At 44.5% G+C, this 18440-nt stretch overlaps 1 protein-coding gene and 1 non-coding gene across 4 annotated transcripts in view; one reads left to right on the top strand and one right to left on the bottom strand.

The window, feature by feature from the left end:
• Positions 1 to 18440, bottom strand: part of LOC124595638 (acyl-CoA Delta-9 desaturase-like) — a 666968-nt gene that overhangs the window by 97564 nt on the left and 550964 nt on the right. The window lies entirely within an intron of this gene.
• On the top strand, positions 2808 to 2882 carry Trnat-cgu. Its single transcript has one exon. It is a non-coding gene; the product is annotated as a tRNA-Thr (tRNA).

Genomic DNA, 18440 nt, shown 5'->3' with positions numbered 1-18440 from the left:
TGGTTACTAATCAAATAAGCTGCAACAGGAGTATGACGTGTATTTCTGAAACTTTATAGAAGTCTCTCTCAGTAAATACAACTACTTTTCACTGCTTTTCGAGAAATGAGCTATTGCTTTTTCTGGAGAAATAATGTTACTTAGGTAAACAGTAGTTTAGTATGTATGGCATGATTGGTTGGGAGCTCCTCAATGTTCAACCGCGTGTTTGCAAGTACTTTCAATTGGAGCCACTGCGGCGCCTTAGGGCAATAATTTACTCCAGTAATTCTACTGGAGAAGGGGGCCTACAGGTTAAGTTGCAGTCCGAACCACGAGTCGTCCCTGGTACAGCTTTACATCACTGTGCAGTTTTCGGACTCGCACTTTTCTTGCTTTCCCTGAAGGTGTACTTTACCTGTCTTCATAAGGAAGATGCACTCTGAGCCGTGCCAACTTGCGTGAGTTGCTGGCGCCACGGCCGGTCCGCGGCCCAGCGATATCTGGCCGCTATCGATCAACGCGGCCCGCCGCGGAGATCTTTCAAATGGCTCTGAGCACTATGGGACTCAACTGCTGAGGTCATTAGTCCCCTAGAACTTAGAACTAGTTAAACCTAACTAACCTAAGGACATCACAAACATCCATGCCCGAGGCAGGATTCGAACCTGCGACCGTAGCTGTCTTGCGGTTCCAGACTGCAGCGCCTTTAGCCGCACGGCCACTTCGGCCGGCGTGGAGATCTTTGATGGCGGTTTGACGCACATTTTTTGGGATTGAAATACCAGACACAAAAGCACGGTGGGAGTTGGTCATCGGTGCAGTCTTAGAATGGTGATTCGTAGGAGTGGAATTTGAGCGACGTGTGCGAGCTACCAGCGAGAGGACGAAAATGGGCCATCGATATGTCTTGCACGGGACACCCCGGTCCGTCATTCCTGGTTGTCGGGCTGTACGGTAGGCGAGAGTCAGGTTGGTATCCAATCTCTGTTCGGGGAGACTCCAACACGTCTTCGGCCTGTAATCTCATTGACTTGAGCAGTATTGTCTTCGGCGATGAGTCCCGCTTCGAATCGAGCCTCGATGACCAGTGATGACATGTTTGGAGACGTCCCAGACAGTGGTGGGATACCAACCCGACTGTCGTCCGCCATAGGGCGCGACAGCCAGGAGTGATGGTCTGGGGTGCTTTCATTTCATAGCGGGACCCCTTTGGTCGTCACCCGCGGCACTCTTACAGTACAACAGCACTTCGACGATATTCTACACCCCGTTTTGTTGCGGTTCATGACAAGCCATCCTGGGTCTACATTTCAGCAAAATAATGCCTGATGCGCATGGCGACAGTTTCTTCCATTTGTCTTCATGCTTGCGAAATCCAGCCATGGCGAACAAAGTCAGATCTCTCCAAGTCAGAAAATTTGGAGCATTATGGGCAGGGCCCTGCTACCAGTACATCACATCTACCAATTTCCGTCCCAATCGGAAATTCTTTCGTGGTTTGTTGTTTTTCTTGTCTTAGAGTGTATCTGCTTTTCATGAAGAAGCACATTTTAGTTTTCAGAAGACTTACCAAGCGGTCTGGAAGACACCTTCAGCACAAATTCTGAGAGAAAAATATTCTTACAAGCTACAAACTTGAGTCGATTAATTGTTTTTTATGACTAGCAACACACCGAGCTGAAGTGGGTGTTAAGAAAAGTGGCGTTGCGGTTTGTGAGGGAAAAGAAAATAAAGCACGCTTGTGTGATGGCACTCGAATATCAGAAGCAGCCCGTTTAAAGCCTCGTGGTGAAAGAAATTTTCACCACCTAACAGTTTATACCTGGAGGATGTATGGAGAGATGGTGACAATGTCCCTGATCTACATCTACATCTACATTTATACTCCGCAAGCCACCCAACGGTGTGTGGCGGAGGGCACTTTACGTGCCACTGTCATTACCTCCCTTTCCTGTTCCAGTCGCGTATGGTTCGCGGGAAGAACGACTGTCTGAAAGCCTCCGTGCGCGCTCTAATCTCTCTAATTTTACATTCGTGATCTCCTCGGGAGGTATAGGTAGGGGGAAGCAATATATTCGATACCTCATCCAGAAACGCACCCTCTCGAAACCTGGCGAGCAAGCTACACCACGGGCCGGCCGAAGTGGCCGTGCGGTTAAAGGCGCTGCAGTCTGGAACCGCAAGACCGCTCCGGTCGCAGGTTCGAATCCTGCCTCGGGCACGGATGTTTGTGATGTCCTTAGGTTAGTTAGGTTTAACTAGTTCTAAGTTCTAGGGGACTAATGACCTCAGCAGTTGAGTCCCATAGTGCTCAGAGCCAAGCTACACCGCGATGCAGAGCGCCTCTCTTGCAGAGTCTGCCACTTGAGTTTATTAAACATCTCCGTAACGCTATCACGGTTATCAAATAACCCTGTGACGAAACGCGCCGCTCTTCTTTGGATCTTCTCTATCTCCTCCGTCAAACCGATCTGGTACGGATCCCACACTGATGAGCAATACTCAAGTATAGGTCGAACGAGTGTTTTTTGGGATTTTCTCCATTGTACTTATTTGGTATCTGTTCTTTCGGATATGTCCGAAAGAACAGATACCATATCCATATAAGTATATAGTTCTGGCAATACCGGCCATGAGCTTCTTCTTCTGTGCGGATGCACACATATTACCCGAACTCTTACGGGACTTGATAGGAATGTCTTCCACGAGTAATGAGTGTGTTAGGTGCGGTCACTACGAAGGTAATGTGTGCAGATACAAGGTGAGAATGTGGGTCTCGCGGCAGGCGTGCGCAAGATAGTCCCTGCAGTCTCACTATCCTCTATGCCCTCGGTGGCTCAGATGGATAGAGCGTCTGCCACGTAAGCAGGAGGTCCCGGGTTCGAGTCCCGGTCGGGGTACACATTTTCACTCGTCCCCGTTGATATATATCAACGCCCGTGAGCAGCTGAAGGTATTAATACATAATTCTAATTTCTCCAATGTCGTCGTCTAAATCCCAAATCTCTTCGCAATGTCTCGTCGAATGAAGGAGTGGATACTCTTGATGGTGTTCCGTCCAACGGAGGGGCGCGTTCGTGGAAGAAAGGTGCCTAAGTGCACAGTGAAAGAAAAACTTTCCAGTTGGGCGTCTGAAGCCAGCCGTCATGGTCTCCGGGCCAAAAATGCAATTCAACACTTTTCTTTCTTTATTTTGTTGTGGTGAATGGTGTGTGGTAGACCGTGGCACACCTTTGATCTGTTTATGTCTTCATGACAGAGAAAGGAAGAAGAAGCTGTGAATATAAAACTCTGTTCTTACTCACAGATTACTCTGGAGTAGCACCAAGCTTAAATACTCTTGTGCCTATAGGATCACTGTTAACAGCGTCGTACCATCACTCCATGAGACTCAATACAGGTTTGGGATTTAGGCCAGAGCCCTGCACCACAGTGTGGTGGTCAGCAACACCATATCGTCACGTGTTTCTCTTGGTAGCAACCAAGTACCTGTGTTGAAAATTTCTTCCACTTCCAGAAATTGAACAGGTTATTATCATTAAACGCAGAAGACAGGGGTACACACTGAAAGCGTTCATTGAGGGTCTGTACAAGACGGATGAAGTGTCTGATATCGTGACAGTAGATGAAATGGGTGTCGATTTAGAGGGCATAGTTGTTTCGGTATTAGAAGTCTGACAGAGGTCTGCAAGAGTTGCGATCAAACAAGGGACGGGGAGTAGGGAACATTCCTTCGGAATTTCTAAAATTATCGGAGGAAGTGACAATCGACCGATTATTCAAATTAATTCGTAATATCTATGAATCTCGAGACATATCGTAGGACTTTCAGTAGAATATTATCCATACAATGCCGAAGAAAGCAAAGGCAGATAAATGCGAGATCTAGCCGACAATCGGCTGGACCATGACCAGAATGATATAAAAAAAATGAAATAAAATGGAAAACGTAAGTCAGGATTTGTTAGATGGAGATCAGTTCCTTGTGAATTATAGGGAAAGACTGGGAAAACACAGTATGTACAAGAACTAAGAAGCAACAATAAAATAGAAAACCAGGAGAGAAGTGTTCTGATTAAAAAGGGGGGGGTAAGACAGGGATGTACTCTTTTTTCTCTGCTGTTCAACCTGTGTGTCGAAGAACCATTGAAGGATTTAGAAATTGATTTAGTGAAGAGGTGTAATTTTTTAAGTAAAAAAGAAGGGAAATTAAGTTTTAATATCCCATCGATCACAAGACAAGAAGCTCAGGGGTTTCATCAGACCCGGAGATTTATCAGTGGTAGTGATTTAACTGTTTCTTAATGTGAATTGCAGCAGAGTCGTCATGTAGCTAGAGGTGAGCCACAGGGAAGTGTATCGGGACCTTTGCTGTTCAAGTTGTATGTTAATGATACAGCAGACAATATTAATAGTAACCTCAGATTTATTGTAGAAGATGGCTCTGAGCACTATGGGACTTAACTTCTGAGGTCATCAGTCCCCTAGAACTTAGAACTACTTAAACCTAACTAACCTAAGGACATCATACACATCCATGCCCGAGGCAGGATTCGAACCTGCGACCGGAGCGGTCGCGCGGTTCCAGATTGAAGCGCCTAGAACCGCCTAGAAACGTGGTATCCTATGACTACAATACCAGTAAATCTCGGTTGGAATTAGACAACTCTTACAAAAATTAAACTTACTGGCAGATTAAAACTGTCTGCCGGACCGAGACTCGAACTCGGGACCGTTACTTTTCGCGGGCACGTGCTCTACCAACTTTTTTTTTTTTTTTAAAATCTCATTTTGTTCGTGTTTGTTCGTTGCATCTGCTCGGGGCGGACGTCGTAAGGCATCCGTTTAAGTTCGTTGTTGATCGATTAACTCAGTTTTCTTATTACAGAGGGCAGCTGAGCTACCCAAGCACGACTCATGTCCCGTCCTCACAGCTTTACTTCTGCCAGTACCTCGTCTCCTACCTTCCAAACTTAACAGAAGCTCTCCTGCGAACCTTGCAGAACTAGCACTTCTGAAAGAAAGTTTCATATCAGCGCACACTCCTCTGCAGAGTGAAAATCTCATTCTGGGAAGTCTTAAAAACACCTGGAGGTAATAATTTGGAGGGATATGAAATGGAATAAGTGGGAATGTGAGTCGTCTGGGGAGTCAGTAGGGAAGTCCACGCATTTGCGATAAACACTGGGTCCAGACTGCGCAGCAGTTGTCGTAACTATCTAGTAAGCAGGAGATCACGGGTTCGGGTCCTGGTAAGGCAACGTTTTCACTAATCGCCGCTGATTTCGCACAAAATCCCTTTGCAGCTGATGTCATCAGTGCGTTGCCTTTCCTTTCCTGTCTCCCCCTTTCACCATCAATTACATGAGATGGAAAGATGAAATAGGGTCAGTCGCACGTAAATCAGGTGGTAGGTTTTTGTTCGTTGGTATGATAATGGGAAAACGCAATCAGTCTGCGAAGGATATTGCTTTCAAATCACTGTTCCTACGTAACGTCGAAATCCAACACCAAATGAGACTTGCGGGAGATATGTACAGTTTGACTGGGGACACGATTGGTCACAGATTTGATGGGTCACGAGAGAATCACAGAGAAGTGAGAGTCACAGAGAAATGCTGAAAAACTTAATACGCCAATGCAACAGTAACAGGCACTAATAAGTAGTACAATAGATTAAAAACTTTTGCATGAATGATAAATAAAATGTGTGTTTATACGTAAATTACCTTTGGATTATAAATGTAGAGTAATATTTTGTAGGAAGTAAAATATAGGGCATCCCGTTGCTTGTCAGAAGTTCCAGAGGGGCTTCCTACTGCAATGATGCGTCATCGTGTCTTAGAGAGGAAAGTAATCTCGTGCGCTCCGTCGTACCTCGGAGGTAAAGGGTCGGCGCTACTCCTTGCCGCCCGCTTGTTTTCGGCGACGCGGCCATGGCGCCCCGCCCGTTGGTTCTCTAGTGATATAAAGTCTCGGCGGGCGCCGCGCCTACGCGCCGGCTGGCCGCAGCCCGCCAAGCAGGCGCCACCCGCCGTGACGTCACAGACCACAGGCCTGCGCGGCGCCTCTACCCTGCCCTAGAGGTCGTCCCCGCCGTCCCTGGCTGGTTTGACGCCCCGAGCAGTTCACTTCCGCACGCAGCAAGCAATCACATTTTTTGGTTTTTATTTTTTCTTTATTCGTTGTGACCAATTAAGGAGCGCGTTGGAACTTACTTAGTACCTTTTTTTCCTTTTCTTCCCGTCATCTTCTCAGCCGTTCACTTTGTTTCATTTCTTTTCACTTTACACGCCTCCGTAATGTCGATCAAAACGAAACGTGGTCATCGCTCCGTAAAGACTGGCCCATATCACACGCGCACCACACTGAGTAATACCACTAGAAAGTATTACACACTGAAAGAAAAAAATCGCAGCACCAAAAAGATTTCGTGCGACATAACGAAAGTTGGTAGGCGTGTTTCTCCATCTGAAAGATGATGTATATTCAAATTCCGCGGCAGTCGCATAAGGGTGACGCTAGTAACGACACTGTAAGGATGCAAATCAGGTTTGCTTTCAAGACACGCTGTAACAGTGGTGAGCATTAATTACCTTTGAGATTGGATGTGATAAGTTGATGTTAGTCAAGAATTCTTTTAAGACAACAAAGACCCAATTATTAACCCCTCACTAAGTTTGAATGAGGTGGTGTAATAGCGCTACAAGAAGCTGGATGTTCCTTCTGCAATACAGCAGAAGGAGTGGCAGGAATATAGCCACAGTACATGATTGTCAGCTGCGGTGGACACGAGAATCTATGCCACGTGGCACTACCAAGAGGGAAGATCATCACATTCGGCGTATGGCTATGGCACGTCGTACAGCATCTGCAGCAACAATCTGAGCATCAGATGGCACCACTGTGGCCCAACGAACTGTTACAAACCGGTTACTTCAAGGACAGATCCGAGACAGACACCCTGTTGCGTGCATCTATTGACCCCAAATCATTGCCATTTGCGACTTCAGTGGTGTCAAGCGAGAGGTCGCTGGAGGGCAGAGCGGAGGTCTGTTGTGTTTTGTGATGGATGCTGCTTCTGCCTCGGTGCCAGTGATGGCCGTCTGTTGGATAGAAGCCGACCAGTTGTGGACCTGCTTCAGGCGCTTCAGTCCGGAACCGCGCGACTGCTACGACCGCAGGTTCGAATCCTGCCTCGGGCATGGATGTGTGTGATATCCTTAGGTTAGTTAGGTTTAAGTATTTTTTTTTTTTTTTTTTTTTTTTTTTTTTTTTTTTTTTTTTTTTTTTAGTGGGCCTGCTACCAACTTGGCTGTGCAGACACACTGGACTACACCTGGAGCTATGGACTGGGATGCGATTTCGTATGACAGTAGGAGCACCCTCGTAGTGTTTCCACTCATTATGATTGCAAATTTGCACGTCAGCCTGATGATTCGACCTGTGAACAGCATTACGGGGTGGGGGTTTCCAACAGGATAGCGCTCGCCCACATACCGCTCTTCTAACCCAACATGCTTTACAGAGTGCCGACATGTTGGCTTGGCCTGCTCGATCGCTAGATCTATCTACTGCCGAGCATGTATGGGACATCATCGGAAGACAACTACAGCGTCGTCCGCACAGTGCATAACTGAAAAAATGTTCAAATGTGTGTGAAATCTTATGGGACTTAACTGCTAAGGCCATCAGTCCCTAAGATTACACACTACTTAACTTAAATTATCCTAAGGACAAACACACACCCATGCCCGAGGGAGGACTCGAACCTCCGCCGGGACCAGCCGCACAGTCCATGACTGCACCGCCCCTGACCGCTCGGCTAATCCCGCGCGGCTGCGTAACTGACACTGGTTATTAATGTACGAGCATTTCACATCTTCAGTGGCATATCTCGCGCCTGCAGTTAGTCACGTGTTCCGTAGATCATATGAACGATTCTTTTATCGATATGGTGTGAAACGAGTCAGTTTACAGGATGTGTGTACATGATTAATGTTAACTTTAAGTAACACAATATCATTTTATTCCTACTCATACAACTATACATACAACAAGTTTTTTTAACTGTCAACCAGCTTTGAAGTAGAAATTTGTCGGTGGAATAGAAGGACTTGTCCAGGAGAAATGATTTTAAATTAGATTTAAAACTTGCTGCACTACGTGTCAGACATACATTAACCTGTGATCTCGTACTGTTAATCACTTAAAGATGTTACCTATATAAATCTATTCCCGAAATGTCATTACTCTACATTGTGATTTTCGTCTGTCTATGACAGTGTTGACTCTTCTATTCGGTTGCAAAGCAGAGCGCTTATGTCTGGTGTGTGGACCGCTTTGTCTGTTACATCTTTTTGACTTCAGTGCCAGACAGAACAGGCAGTAGAGACTTTCTAATTCAGCAAGACTGGTTATTAAAGAGATGCAACAGAAATATTTAGAATTTTCTAGGAATCTGACTGACACAGTAAAGAAATTTTTATTATTATTCGAAAAGAATGTTATTGTTTTTTATGAAACAATGACTGGCTCTCATTAAGAGTACGTGTGCACTGGATTTTTTTACAAATGTGTTAATCGTTTTTTTCAAGAAGACTGTCTATTGCTTGTTTTCTCTCAGAAGAAAAATTTTCTTTCTTTCTTATCATTTTGAAGAGTAATTGATTATACTTCTTTCCCGGGTGTTGACGTTTTGAGTTTGCTAAGTCGAGATATATTTGTTTTTGCGTTTACGAAGATTTTATTTTATTCATTTACACGAAAACGCTATTTATTTGTTTTTCATGTGAAAGCACGTCTTCTGTCAAGGTGAGGTTTTAGTTTTCAGAAGAAGACTTGAACAGTCTGGAAGACGCTTCAGGACAAATTCCGAGAGGAAAATATCATTACGGGCTACTTGTTGAATCGATTCAGGTTGTTTTTTATGGCTTTCGTAGTGTGGGGCTGAACGGAGGCCCTAAATTTAATCTTAAAAGTAACAGATGTCCCTAATGTACGCCTGTGCAGTGGCGCACGACTAGTAATGTAGGCGATCGAATCGTCGTGGTGGAAGGCACTCTTACTATCAGTATTTGGCTTGCAAGGGAAGGGACATTGTGACGTAAGCTTCCTGATCACTAGAGCAGACGCTAATGTTTTGGATTAAATACCAAAGCTCTCCGCAATGCCTCACGGAGTGAGTACTACCCAACTACGATATTACTGCACTTGACCTTCCCACGGCCATTGTCGGAAACAAATCACATCCATTTTTTCGACTGTCGTATACGTTGTGCAAGTCGGGACAGCTTCACAAGCAAGTTATCTGTTCCTTAGAACAGCAGAGCACATACTGGTGGGCTTCAGGAGCAGAGGTGAATACACGAGACGAACACCAATAATAGGTAACAGCCGGCAACGCCTTATGGAAAATTAAATAAATTAAAATTAATATTAAAATTATAATTAAATAAATAACTTACGATAATGCTGACCGTTTGAAAATCTCAAAAACATGTCCAAAACTAATTACTGTTCCCTAATGGTTACCTCTCAATTTAAGGTCGTAAATGGAGTTATTTATAGCAACAACCATTTGGCAATGTCAGAGTTACGAGGCTATAAACACTTGCAGTTTTCTCCAAAATGCAACATAAAATCATAAAATAACTTTGGCTGCAATAGTGTCAACATACTTTCCTCATTGAAATATAAATTACTTTTAAATAACTTTTCGTTTGTGTGATTGTCTACACTAGTAGTGGAACACTACGGAGAACTGCTGTTTCTGATTCCAATAATTATCTGAATGTAAGCTGACTGTAAAATTAATTGAATTTATCTTCTTTTAATTATTTCTTTCTAGAGAGTGTGTGTGTCTGTTGGTAACGGTTCCCTGTACTTTGGTTCTTGGGCTGGGAGTCTTTGAGTGGTAGTAACAGTTTAGCCAACGTTTGTGTTTAGGTTAAGTAGCTTCTGCTGGGCCACTGGGACACAGTCCAGCAGCTACTTTAGAGGTTGGCACAGGTAAGCTAGAACGTGTTTTCTCTGCACATTTCCGCTACTAATTATGGACCGCCGTCTGGTAGCGTGGAACATTACTGCTCAGAAGGTCGTCTGTAGGCGACTTTGTCAGCTCTAGTCATCTCTTGTTATATAAGTATAGGTAGTTGGAATGTGTAAGGGTTTGGCTGTGGGTGAGCTGCTATTACGTTTCTTAGAAGTATAGCTATGGTAATCTATTTCAGTTAGGGACGATGCTTATTAATATTTCTGTTACTTAATGCAGTTCTTTGTCCTACCGCTGCTTAGCGATGGAAGAGTGGTTGGTCCAGTCTATGTTTTGATTTAGTTGGAGTGACGTCTTTATTCGTGAAATCGTCGTGTGTGTATTATCCGTTTGCGTGTTAGAATTCTTTTTCCACGTTTCAGTTTTAAATTACTTTCGAGAGTTTCGGGTTTCTAGTAGCATGTGAAATGGTTATAGAGCACGTACTTCTCATGCGGTGCATTAGAGCCTTCCGCTCTCTACGTCTCACGTTCTCTTTTGCGATTTCTTTTTTGTATCGTGTATGTATAATCGTATTTTATTTGAATAACTTCCGTGAGTTCAGTGCTTCTTTATGTTCGTTATGTAAACTAAACCACGCGCGTTTCCGCCAGGTGGAGATTCTTCAGCTCATCGTTATTATTCATTCGAGCGTGTTATTCAACTCAAATTTCGAAACGTATGAGAATTTGCTTTCGTCCTACAAATTTGCGTATTTTCTTGTACCTCCGAAATGGAGAATTTCTACGGGAGCTACCGATCACGCGGTTGATCAGTTAAGCTACCGTTTCTCTGTCCCGTCGTATTTTTATCTGGTGTGTAAATTTATCCTTTTTCTCTTCTTTCTGCCCGTGTATGGTGGGATGAATGTACGTGCGCTTGTGGATGAACTGAATCCTTCCTTATACCAAATCTAGGGTTTTCCCACTTGTTAACATGTACACTGGCGTCCAAAATTAAAGCAACGAACCGCTTTTTCCCCGTCCTGTCTCTAATTCACGGTATAAACTGACAACGGACGTCCGTATGATCGTGTTCTGCTCGGAAGATGGCATTTCGGTCAACGGCAAACTACGCCAACGATGACGTCAGGATACCTGTCAAACGGAGTGGTGTTTGTCGGGTAGCCCCCCTTACACAATCGCTGTGTACACAGTCACAGACGGTGCAGTATGGCAAAGAGATGACGTCTACCGGACTCCCTGCGGTGGAGGACCATAGGAAGAATGGAAGCAGGACTATCTCAAACTCGTGTGGCTCAATGGCTTAACGTGAATCGTTCTCTTATTTCTCGGATGTGGTGACAGTTTATAGAGACCGAAACTGTATCTCGAAGAAAAGGGCAGGGCCGACCACGTGTGACATCGGAAAGTGTCGACCGTTCTTTGGCTGTAATGGCACGACGGTACCGCCTTAGTACTGCGCAGAAACTGGCAACTGACCTCTCAGCATCCACTGGACGTGTTTTATCAAGGCAAACAGTGTATAGGAGGCTTCGACAGAACGGCCTTTATTGTGGGAGACCTGCTGTATGTGTGTCTCTGACACGTCTCCATAGAAGGGAACGCCTAGAGGGTAGTCATCAACATGCAACCCGGACAGTCCACAGTGGGCCAATGTTCTTTTCACAGATCAGTCCCGATTTGGTCTGTAGAGTCATTCTCGAAGTATTCCCATCTGAACACGATTTCGAGACCCGACAATCGCGGAAAGAGACCGATGTCGAGGAGGATCGCTAATGGGGTGGGCAGGGATAATCTTGACCCCTCAAATACCTCCTCACGAAATTGTAGGGTGAACTGGAATGATTTAACTGCCGCCAGGTATCGTGAAAAGGTCTTGGAACATGATGTATCGTTGTTGCGGGGTGCCATACGCCAAGGCTTCGTAACGATGGGCGATAATGGTCGACCTCATAGAGCACGAGTGGTTCACGTTTTCTTGGAAAATGAAGATATGCACACATGGTAAGGCTTACTCGCTGTCCCGATCTGAATCCCTTAGAGCATGCCAGGGATGCACTAGGGAGACGGGTTGCATCCCGTCAACATCCACCAACCATTCTCCAATACTTGTGAGCAGCTTCACAAGAAGAATGGGCGTTATTGCCTCAAAATAACGTTATTTCACAGCATGTTCCGTCTTTGTCAGGCCTGTATTGCTGCCAGGGGTGGTCACGCCCCATAGTTAGCACATTAATCAGTTGTCGGAATGTGTGTGCAAATCTGTTAATTTGGCAAAAAACGAATGGCTTTTTTTCTACTGTTATACAGGTTGCAGTTGTTTACGGTCTCTATTCTTTACATTGTTTCGACTTAGCTATCACCTGTTTATACTGTTTTGATTGGTTCAAATGGCTCTGAGCACTATGGGACTCAACTTCTGAGGTCATTAGTCCCCTAGAACTTAGAACTAGTTAAACCTAACTAAACTAAGGACATCACAAACATCCATGCCCGAGGCAGGATTCGAACCTGCGACCGTAGCGGTCTTGCGGTTCCAGACTGCAGCGCCTTTAACCGCACGGCCACTTCGGCCGGCTACTGTTTTGAGGCAAAATAAACGCAACCTTGCAAAATTTCAGTCTGTTACTTTAATTCTGGACACCAGTGTAGTTTATCAAATAAATACCATATTATACAAAAAATATCAGACATTCCTTTAGTAATCATAACTGTTCGTAAATGAAATTACTTGTGATTTTATTTCTGAACAGATGTTAAAAGCACTCCATCTTCAGGCCACAAGTGGCCCATCGGGACCATCCGACCGCCGTATCATCCTCAGTTGAGGATGCGGCTAGGAGGGGCGTGAGGTCAGCACACCGCTATCCCGGTCGTTATGATGGTTTTATTGACCGAAGCCGCTACTATTCGGTCGAGTAGCTCCTCAGTTGGTATGACGAGGCTGAGTGCACCCCGAAAAATGACGACAGCGCATGGCGGCCTGGATGGCCACCCAACCACGCCCGGCCCGTCAGCGCTTAGCTTCGGTGATCTCACGGGAACCGGTGTATCCACTGCGGCAAGGCCGTTGCCGAACAGATGTTAAAAGGTTTCTAAATTGTGTTTCCTAGCGTTACTTGTGCAGCCTGTTGCAACTGTTCCGTCTGGCGCCCTAAGAGCCATCCTACTTGATTTTTTATGTGTTATTTCGTGTAAATACGAAAGTTTTATTTTGAATCTGATTCAGTGTCAGACAGGAAGATAACTTCCCAGTGATTCAGTGCGATATTAATTGATTTAATCACTAATTAGCTCATAAATTTAATTGACTTAGACTTACTCCACGCAAACGAGCACTAGGCTCGCTTTCAGTCTGACAATTCGGAGGGGACGTGTAGTTGAAGCACGAGTAGCTGTTGTTGACTGCCTGCGACGATGTTTCATACTTAAGGCAGTAGCGCCTCGGAACCACTCACGTTCATTGGAACCTTTGTGCTTCTGCTATCTATACTTTCAGTCTGAGCCGTAGTAAAGTTTGCTTTGAAAAGCGCGCCGCAGCGCGTAGCGTGAAGCAGTCGCCCTCCGTTTTCTGGCTGTGGCGCCTTTCTCGCAATTGAAGGCTTCGGTGTCTCCCTCTAGCGAGAAAGGGGAAAAGTGGGCGGTTCGCACGGGTTTAAGAAGTGGCTGTATGGGCTCTCGTGGAGAGTTGGCAGTCGAGGCATCAAGAAGCGACTTCTCTGCCGGTGCTAGAGGGACAGCACGCAGACGGCGGCATCAGCGTAAGCGACGGGAGCAGCGGCTCCGTGGTATGGGGCGTTAACTGCTCGTCGCGAAAGGAATCTTCCTGAGCGTGGGTCCGCAAGGGGCCTTATCTGCAGTTCGGCCGTATGCTGTCGGCCGGCGAGGAGGTTCTGAAAATCGGCGCGCATTCCTACGTCCGTTGAAACGGCTGGCAACGGGCGGCTCGGCAGAGCGTTTGGAGGTGCTGCGTTGGTTCAGTCCTGGGAGTCGTAACGCACCAGAAGTTGGGTATTGATTGTTAACAGATTTTATGAAGTTTAATTGAATTCAATTTACTTATTCTTGTTAATTATACCAGCCTTTTTTTTTGGGGGGGGGGGGGGGTTTCCCGCCATTCATTCTCGTCTGCCCACCCGCGGGAAGGTGGTAATATTAGAAAGGGTGGTCCGTTTGTCCCCTTTTGAGGACAAAAGGGGGGAGGGGGGAGTCAGAGTAAATCTGTGGTTCGGTTTGCTTCTGTTCCCTCCCAGCTTACTTACGGGTTTATTCGACTGTTAGCCTCTGCCATGTCTGTGAAAGTCCAAGGCACCAATGACTGTACTGTCTAAAATGCAAGGCATTAAGACCTGATCCATTCTCTCGCCTGCCATAACTAGTATTACTAGACTCACGTGTAAAAGGTACTCTAAGAAAGAAGAAAAATTCCTTTTGCCTCGTGGTAAGAACTAGTCAATTGCATAACGAATTCCTTCTCATCTGGAAGCTGTAACTTACGTAAATTTGTGCTTACGTATATTTGGCTATAATCAAGCAAGGTTAATGTAGGCCGTAGTGGATTTTTTATATTGTTTCTAGTCAGCAAAAACTGTTGTGTGTTTTTCCAATTCAATACCTTTTAATGCTTTTACTCAACGCGCTTATGTGTTTTATACAGGTAGTTGGTTATTAGTGTTTTTTTTTTTTTTTGCCATGCAAAGGTTTACCATTTCATGAGGGGTAGAAATTGTTGCCTTGAAAGGAGAATGTTGTAGAAGTTCGCAAGTCCTACCTGGCGAGCGCGTGTGTTTGCCGTAAGTTAACTGGCAGAAATTTGTAAAATTTGTTTTTTTTGTATATTTTGGTAATGTTAATGTTATTAACGGTGAATGTCCCCCCGTGTGTATGACTCATGCGTTTTGGTTTTTCTATTTTGAGAACTTTTGTGGACAGGATTGTCTTTATTGTCTTTATGTGTTGCAGACAAGTTAGATTCTGCGCCATGTAATGAATGGAGTGGAATTCACCCGTAATTTAGCTGAACTTGAAATATTATTCAGCGTCGCGTTGTATACGTGAAATTGCTTGCCTGTACTTGCCTTTTACTGGCGTGAAATTTTTTATAATAATTTAATAATTTAAAAGTCCTTTCCTATCGTAAATTGTGACTTATTTGTTAAATGATTGTTGTTTTTCTAAATATCGTAAAGTCTTGCACCAAATTTGAGTAAAGAGTGTTACTGAAAATTGTGTGTAATTTCACCAGTTATACCTTGGCACCTACTTCCACTTAACATTTTGTGTACTGATTGAGAATAATAACCTTTGGTGAACCAGTGGTAATTTTACGGTCCAGTCACGTCAGTTTTCACATTTAATTGTGAATGATACTGTATAATAAATGTGAACTATGTAGTGCTTTCCACGCATGTACTGTGCTCTCAGTGCGTCTAGCTGCGCATAAGAGAAGGCTTCTTCTCTTGTTTCTGCCTTTTACGCATGTTCCGCAAATTGAGATCCTCGCAAAGCAAAGGTGTCATTAACATAAGTAATGTTACACATACGAGTTTCAACTTGCGCACTCAGTTCGTCAGTGCAGTCGGTACATTAACTACAAAGCACCACGTTTATTTTGTTTCACGTTTGGAGTTAATCCTGCAGCGGCGACTCTGCGCTACCAGGCAGCTCCTGGCCTTCCGCGTCGCTGCGCCCTCCGCCGCCAGGGAGAAAGGAGTGGCGCCTGTAATGGGATGATGCTCGGTGAATAGATAGAGACGTCGCGCTCACTTCCAGGCGCTCCCACGCAACGAGCAGTCCCAGGGGCCAATCAGCTAATCGACGCCCGGCACCCGACGCAGGGCGGGGCCGACACGCGACGCCCTCCCGTCGACGACTGTGTCAGTAGGGTCGCCACTACAGACCACGCCTGCTCTGACTACATTCTGATGTCTTACATTTTCCCCAGTCATCCGTTTTCTAGACGTTTGGGCGTGAATTTTTAACTCACGCACGAAACCGAGAGTTCCTTGTCGCCAGTTGTAAATTGTCGATTTACGTGGTTGTCGCTAGAGGTTTCTCCAGTGCAACTAATTCGCTCCCTCATTGATTACCAAACGTGCGTCGAGTCAAGATGGCGATAAAACGGCAACAAAAGGCGTTTTGCGTTCTCCATTACAATAGGGGTAATTCAGATACAACTGTGCTGGTCTGTTTTCGTCGAGAATACTGGACTGCACCTCCTACAGCGTAAAGGACGCACGTACCTCGCACTGCATCACTGGCCTGTGAGGTCGCCTCGTCTCACGGTATGTGATTTTTTATGTGAAGGGTTTTTAAAAGACTCGTGTGAGTAGTTGCCAGCGGACTCAGGCGTATGTGCTGAGATGAAGTCACATATGAGCAGCACCTTCCCCCGCTTCTGTATGCTTGAAGTCGCCAGATTCGCACATGCACAGAGTAGTCTGAATTGTAGTGGGAGGGTTGTCCCCATATGACCCATTTTTCTGTTTCGTTACCTTGCTGTTTCTTCTTCGTTTACAGCTCTCACGCCAAATGAAAACAAAACGGATTTCTGTAGCTGGGAACTATCAAGTGAATTAAAATATATCCAGATACTCAGGGGAGACTAAAATAAGGTTTTATTACTTTTAGTTTAATGATTTTATCTTGTTATCGCTTTCTTAGCAATCAAGCATGAATAGTCATGCAGAGCAATGAAGTTTTTTGGTCTGTTTACTAAACAAATGTGACTTTTATTAATCATTTCCACAGAGGCAGTCAATCTATTTCAAATGAAGTATTTCATTCCACACTATTGGCTAATTTCAACTGTTTGCTGAACTTCAAGTGCACATTTTTCTTATCTAGTATGCATTGCAGTATGCCACATAAAGAAAGAAACATGAGATAGTACAATAATGGTACTCTAAGAAAACTGGCATCCCGAAAAGCAAAGCTTAAAACCAGGTACTTCAAGGCGAATCTGGATACAAGAATTATACATTTTAGTGTGTTTTACAAAATTCGGGTGCTCTTGGAGTATTCTCTGATGTTCTGTTTGTTACCTTTATGGCATAATGTAACTTTTGTTAGTGCTATATACGTACAAAGATATGTAAACGTTCTCTTGAAGTGACTAAGCAGGCAAATTTGGTCAGTAGTGTTGACTAAAGTATTTTGTTTCAAACATATTTATAGATTAGCAAATTTTACAAATCTGCCTTCCGTGAAACACAATAATTTTCGGTCACAAGACGTGTTTCAACACTTGTGCGGTACTTTCTCTAGAAGGTTATTTCGTAATTTGTGTTGTTTATGACTCAGATTTACAGAACGCCATTCTTTGGTAATTTATAGACTGATAACACACCGTGTTTTATCATCGTAAATCACCACATGGCTTTACAATTATTCCTGCAATAGAATATAAACTGCAGGTTGTACAATTTCTTAACGTCACAGCCGGCCGCTGTGGTCGAGCGGTTGTAGGTGCTTCAGACCGGAACCACGCGGCTGCTACGGTCGCAGGTTCGAATCCTGCCTCGCTCATGGATGTGTGTGATGTCCTTAGGTTAGTTAGGTTTAAGTAGTTCTAAGTCTAGGGGACTGATGATCTCAGATTTCAAGTCCCATAGTGCTTAGAGCCGTTTGAACCATTTTTATTTTTTTTGCTTCACAGCTAGTCTTGTTAATTTTTTGCAGAGTATGGAATATCTTGAAATGACTTATTGCCCCTAGTTCTAGAGTATAAAAGCAACTGTTTTTTTATTTTCTGCAAGAAATTTTGAATTCCTTCTTACTAGCCTTTTGCCGTGGTGTGTAGATGCAAACCTGATTGGAAATGCTACGTAATAGTATTGCAGAGAATGAATTTATTAAAAAAAAGATCCATGTTGAAATCACCACGTAGCAAAATTTAGCGTACTTTGAGTTGTAAAATCTAGTTTTGAAATTAATATTTGCCAAGTCAGCTCCCTCATTTTGCGTTACTTAACTGGATAGAATATTATGAAACAATTGCCGTAAATAAAATAACTCTATATGTCCCATCTGAACAACTAGCTGCAGTGCAGTATATGATCGTGTGATGCCCAGAAGGCACGCAATTACAAACGGAAATGCGACGTAAAGCGTATGAGTAGAGTGAACACAGAGCACGGACTTCCAACGTCATCGTAGCTGCGCATGCGCTGTAACGACTGTTTTCTGGCGCTCTCGGGCAACTGCTCGAACGAACGTAGACTCCGTCTATGTGCCTTCGTTCTAACAACCCTGAGTAAATTGCAACCCCGCCTAGCGGCGAGTAATGGTTGCAGTAACTTCAGACATGCAGAAGTACGGCACGAGCTTGGCTGTCTATGTTGTGCGTCGAGTGGAGGCCACATTGAACATTCATGGAGAGTAAATTACAACTTCAGTCCTAAAAGTCGTTTGCGCTACAGTCTTGCAACATTTGGAAGCTTTGTTGAAAGTAAAAGCTTTGT

This window comes from Schistocerca americana, chromosome 2, assembly GCF_021461395.2.
Source record: "Schistocerca americana isolate TAMUIC-IGC-003095 chromosome 2, iqSchAmer2.1, whole genome shotgun sequence".
Taxonomy (NCBI): domain Eukaryota; kingdom Metazoa; phylum Arthropoda; class Insecta; order Orthoptera; family Acrididae; genus Schistocerca; species Schistocerca americana.
Note: the sequence above shows the minus strand (reverse complement) of the source record. Positions and strands in the feature narration are given on the sequence as shown.